The 5,954-nt window shown below is 36.0% G+C and overlaps 1 long non-coding RNA gene across 1 annotated transcript; it reads left to right on the top strand.

The window, feature by feature from the left end:
* The first annotated feature begins 374 nt into the window (after positions 1-374).
* LOC113895977 lies at positions 375-5,541 on the top strand. The gene is made up of 2 exons (XR_003511961.1): positions 375-877; positions 1,239-5,541. It is a non-coding gene; the product is annotated as an uncharacterized LOC113895977 (long non-coding RNA).
* The last annotated feature ends 413 nt before the right edge of the window (positions 5,542-5,954 follow it).

The following is a 5,954-nucleotide window of genomic DNA, read 5'->3' as shown; positions in this document are numbered from 1 at the left end:
CTAGAAACCTCTTAAAGAAAATTAGAAATACCAAGGGAACATTTCATGCAAAGATGGTCATGATAAAGGACAGAAGGAACTAACAGAAGCAGAAGAGATTAAGTAGAGGTGGCAAGAATATACAGAAGAACTATACAAAAAAGGTCTTAATGACATGAATAACCAGAATAGTGTGGTCACTCACCTAGAACCAGACATCTTGGAGTGTGAAGTCAAATGAGCCTTAAAGAGCATTACTACAAACAAAGCTAGTGAAGGTGATGGAATTCCAGCTGAACTATTTAAAACTATAAAAGATGATGCCATTAAAGTGCTATACTTGATATGTTGGCAAATTTGGAAAACTCAGGAGTGGCCACAGGACTAGAAAAGGTCAGTTTTCATTCCAATCCCAAAGAAAGGCAATGCCAAAGAATGTTCAAACTACCTAACAATTGTCCTCATTGATCTCAGTATGTAAGAATGAAGAAATTTCCTCCTTTTTTTTCAATGAGAGAACAAGTTTTTTACATCAGTATTGTTCAAAGATGTGGAATGTGGAAATGGAGGACATTGGTAAAGAAAGTAGAGGAAAAAAACAAAGAAATTCCCTGGCAGTTTTGTGATTAGGCCTTAACACTTTCAATTGTGTGGCCCGAGTTCAACCACTATCAGGGAACTATTAATAATATCCCTCAAGCTGCACAGTGTGGTGAAAAACAGAAAAAGAAAAAAAAGAAACTGAGTTGTGTCACACAGCTCATCATGGACCTAATATTTCATGATTTTCCTGTAATTTCTAATACTTTGAGAAATTTTTCTAGGTCTGCATTTCAGGATCAAGCCAGAAAGATCTTGACATTGAAGATCAGGAGAAAAACCAGGGGAGAAAATTTAGGTGAGCCATACTCAAAACACAAAACATGTCTCATGTGAAAAGTGTGGTCTGTGATGAAAATTTTAAAAGAAGCAGAGAAAGAAATAGCCCTGTCTTCAAATTTAGTTTTTTTATGAAAAATATTTTGATGTGATATAAATGGTCAGTGTTTCCAATACAGTTCATGTGCCATCAGAATTCATAAAGCCTGTATTTCAACATCACTTTTTAATAGAAAGGTTGAGGTTCCATTGTAGAAAATTCAGTATATTCAACTTGTAACAATTCATAGAACATAGAAAAACTCACTATTTTTGTAAATCATAATAAATACAATAAATGTAAAATAATAAATTAATAATGTTCTTCTTGTGATTTCCAGAAGTACTATGATAGAGAGTCTCTCTGAAAGAAAAGACATTAGTTCATGCAAAGAAGACTTCAACCTTATTTCAATATGCAATCTGAAGAAAAACATTGATTTGAAACCATTGGATTACACTGCATATGGAAAAACCTACAAGCATCATTCATCCCTTACTAGACACGAGAAATGTCACATTGACGATAAACCAAGAGAGCCTGAAAAGTGCCCTGAGAAGGTATATAAATCTGAAGAGTGTGGGAAGACATTCGTTTCTCCCAGTGACCTCAGAACACATGAAAGGAGTTACACTGGAGAGAAACCCTACGAATGTTATGAGTGTGGAAAAGTCTTTCCATATCAAAAATCCTTTGACAGCGCAAAAGAAGTAACATAGGGGAAAAGCCCTATGAATGTAAATAAACAATGTGGGAAAGTCTTCATGTGGCAAATAACTTTTCAAAAACACATGGTACCACACACACTGGAGATTTACCTTATAAATATCAGAAATATGAGAAAGCATTAATTTATCCTAGTTTTCTTAGAATACATGAAAGGAGTCACAATGGAGAGAAACCCTGTGAAGGTAAACAATGTGCAAAAAACCTTTTAAAGCCCTGAAAGTATTCAAATACATGAAAGAGTTCACAAAGGCCTATGAATGTAAACAGTATGGTAAAACCTTCAGTTATTTCTGTTTCTTTCAAGCACACAAAAGACTGCACATAGGAGAGACACTGTATATAGGTAAAACATGTTCTAAAGAACTGAGTAATGCTTGGTCTCTTTGAGAACGTGAAAGAATCCATTCTGGAAAAAAGCCCTGAGTGTAAAGAATGTGGGAAAGCCTTCAGAGTGAAGCCTACTCTTCAGAAACACATGAAAACACACACTGGAGAGGGACCTTATAAATGTAAAGAATGTGAGAGCATTCATTAATTCCATTTCTCATAAAACACATGAAAGGAAACACACTGGAGAGAAACCCGTATCAATGTTATAAAAAGTTCTGTAAGTTCATTTAAGAACCCATACTAGATAAAATACCTATGAGTGTAAAATACATGGGGAAACCTTAACTTCCATTTAGGTTCAAGTGCATGAAAGAATTGACACTGGACAGAAACCCTATCAATTTGACAGGAATGTTGGAAATCCTCCATTTGTCTCTCAACCATTCAAAGACACATGAGACTACACACTGGATGGAAATCATATAAAATGTAAAAATTGTAGGAATGGCTATTCTAATCTTAGTGTATGAAAACATAGGAGGATTCAGTAGTTAAAACCTTGGTTGTGAACAGCCTGGGAAGCACTTAAATTGGCATATATCATTACATATAAAAACAGAGAGGAAATATACATGTAAGTAACATGAGAAACTTGATGGAAAGCAATCCAGGTGTCATGTTCCAGAAAGTGTTCAATATGAAAGAGTTGTTTTATTGTTGTTTATTATTAATTGTTTTTGGCCATGCCATTGGCATGTAGGATCTTAGTTCCCTGACCAGGGATTGAACCTGTGCCCCCTGCAGTGGAAGCTCAAACTCTTCAATAGTCTGCCAAAAAAGTCCTGAAAGAGAGTTGTTTTAAAACTTTACAGGGACTTCTCTGGTAGTCTAGTGGTTAAGACTCCATGGCCCCAATGCTGGAGGCCAGAGTTTGATCCTTGTTCAGAAAACTAGACCCCAGATGCCACAAAAAGAGAGAGAGAGAGACCCTGCATACTGCAATGAAGATTCCTTGTGCCGCAACTAAGAGAACAACCAAAAAAATTTTTATAAAAATGTTATGACTCTAAAGATGTTTCCTCAAGTGTATCTTTGAATGGTGAAGCCAGAGTCTTAACCACTGGATTGCCACAGAAGTTCCAAAAGAGTTGCATTAAAGTTTTAAAATATGCTGTCCTTATTGAAAATCTTTCTTCAGGTGTATCCTTAAATGATGGATTTTTACTAAGTTTAGAAATGAATATTAACATGATTTAATTCTATAAGTTGTCTTCCAACAATAGCAGTACATAAGGTTTAAAGGTAGTGCTTTCTCCTTTAATCAGATAAGTGATTTTTTTCCTTTTATATTTGCAAACTGTTGAAGTCATCGGTGAATTTAAGTATTTTTAGTATGCAGTGAGGCTTCAATTTTTAAAATGTTCTGTTTATTTTCTGTTAATGGGTCATTGAAAAATGACAGTTTGGTATTTTTAGGGATTTTCCTAGTAGTTTCATGTGGCAATTCTTGGACATTTGTAATTACAAATATTTTACTGGGAAAGATGCCTTTTGCTGGTTGTGCACTTAGGAGTCTTTTGTCATTTTCCATTCTATTAAAAACTTGAAATAAATAACTAGGATGTCAAAGAGTATACTGTTATGTAAATTATGACTTTTTTTTCCTATTTGCTTTTTGTGTTTCCTTCTGACTAGTATTTGTTGAATAGACTGTGGAACTTGTAATAATACACAAAATCTAGAGTTGGAGATATCTTGCTTGTGAGTAATATTAGGACCCAGACTTTTCAGAATCCATCCCATTTGTGGTTCATATCAGCATTCACCAATAGCCCACCTGTGTGTGATTTAAAAGCAGATGCAAATAAGACATTCCTCAGATACTGGAGTCTGACACTGGGAGAGAGGCAGAATATAGGAACTTCAAGAACACCATCTTCCAGCTTATTTTCTAGATTCTGTGTCCTTGTAGTCAGGATTAACCTCAATAGCAGCAACCAATGTTTGATTTCCATTTTTATAGATGTCTTATTCCCCTGATGTCATCACAGCTTCCACATCAAAGATCTCCAGCAGAGTTTGAATCTTTTCTGTGAGGCGTCTTGTGTCCACTACAAAAATATTTCAGAGTTTTATGGTTGGGAATATCTAATTCCACTCTTCTCTGGGTTATATCTTTGTTTCTCTAGTGCATTGTGAAATGCCATCCTTGACCCACTGTTTCCATGTGGGAAGAAGCACCTTCCTTTCGTCAGGAAGGCTGTGGGTGTTTCCTGTTACTTGTAACTGAACATAAGTCTTCAATGTGTTTTTATCATATTTTATTCTCAATGTCTAGAACTGATTTTTTGTGAAACAGTCATTTATGTACTCATTTCAAATACATACCAACCGTTTTTGAAGCATTTGTTAGCTAACACATGTTGTTTTCCATTTCCTCAAAGAATATATTAAAGTGCCCATCTTATTTATGAGTAGCCTGAAAAATCTTGCAGTTTTCTGCCTTTAATCATTGTTCAGTATCAGTCAGTTTCATCCCATAAAAAGGAGGTCAGCTACATTATTCTTAGGTCATTTTCTTATTTTCAGTCACAATTTTTGTCAAAAAAGTAATTTGTTATTCATCATGGGTATTTTCAGTGCCATATTACCAGTGACCCATAAGATACACCTCTAGTCAAAGACTGTGATGAAATGAATTCCATTAAGAATGATTACAGGATTGTCTGTGTTGTTCTCACTCCATTCAGTCCTCACAGATCAGCAGCTGCACTCTTAAACAGCCTCAGATGCTTCCCCTCTGTCCCAAACAATTATTGCCCTGATGTGGGGAATCCGACCCTGCTTCAGTTCCCCCACCCTTACAGAATTAACTTATACAGTTTTCATTTCTAAAATTAGGAGAAGTTCACCATTCCAAGATACACTTGAGGAAAGATCCTTAGTAAATACAACATAAACAACATAAAGTTTTAAAACTTTTTCATATTGAAGATCTGGAACATGAGGCATGGATTACTTTCTATCAACTTATCTCATTGTGGGATTTCCCTGGTGGTCAAGTGGCTAAGACTCCACATTCTCAATCCAGGGGGCCTGGTTTCCATCCCTGTTTAGGGAACTTCATCCCACATCCCTCAACTAAATGTTCCCATTTGGCAACTAAAACAAATAAAACTTCATCCAGCATGCCCCAACAAAGATCAAAAATGCCCTGTGCCACAACTAAGACTTGACTTAGCCAAACAAATATTTATTAAACACTTTGCAATATTTATTCATTTATTTTATTTGGTTGGTCTTAGTGGCAGCACACTTCCTTGCAGCATGTAGGATCTTTCATTGTGACCTTTAGGCTTCTCTCAGATCGTGGTATGAGGGCTTAGTTCTCCCATGAGGAACTGTATCCTTGTCCCCTGCTTGTGGATTCTTAACCCATGAGGCACCTAAAGTAATTTTTTTAAGTTGACTATTGTGATGATTGCATCTACCTACAAATATTTGAAATCTATAAAATGTACACTTAATGGATGCCTTCTACAATATGTGTAATACATCTCAATAAAGCTGTTCAAATAAACCAATGCATGAAGTGTTTTTACAATGGAAAAGGGTTTTGCAGTGAAGTCTCTTGGGAACCAAAAGGAGTTTCCAGATTACTTAATACATACGTCACTTAGTTGCCTTCATTTTTTGTATGTGGTCCGAATGCTTAAGATCCACTCTTTTAGGACATTTCAATTGTACAGTACAGTACATCAGATCATCATCATGCTGTAATCTTTAAATGCAGTTTTATTAGTCAGTGGTTGTTCTTCAGTTGCTAAGTCATGCCCGACTCTTTGTGACCCCATGGACTGCATCATGTCAGGCTTGCCACCTTCACTGTCTGTGGGAGTTTCCTCATATTCATGTCCATTGAATCGGTTATGCTATCTAACAATCTCATCCTCTGCTGCCCCCTTCTCCTTTTGCCTTCAATCCTTCTCAGCATCAG

This window comes from Bos indicus x Bos taurus, chromosome 7 (assembly GCF_003369695.1).
Source record: "Bos indicus x Bos taurus breed Angus x Brahman F1 hybrid chromosome 7, Bos_hybrid_MaternalHap_v2.0, whole genome shotgun sequence".
Classification (NCBI taxonomy): domain Eukaryota; kingdom Metazoa; phylum Chordata; class Mammalia; order Artiodactyla; family Bovidae; genus Bos; species Bos indicus x Bos taurus.
Note: the sequence above shows the minus strand (reverse complement) of the source record. Positions and strands in the feature narration are given on the sequence as shown.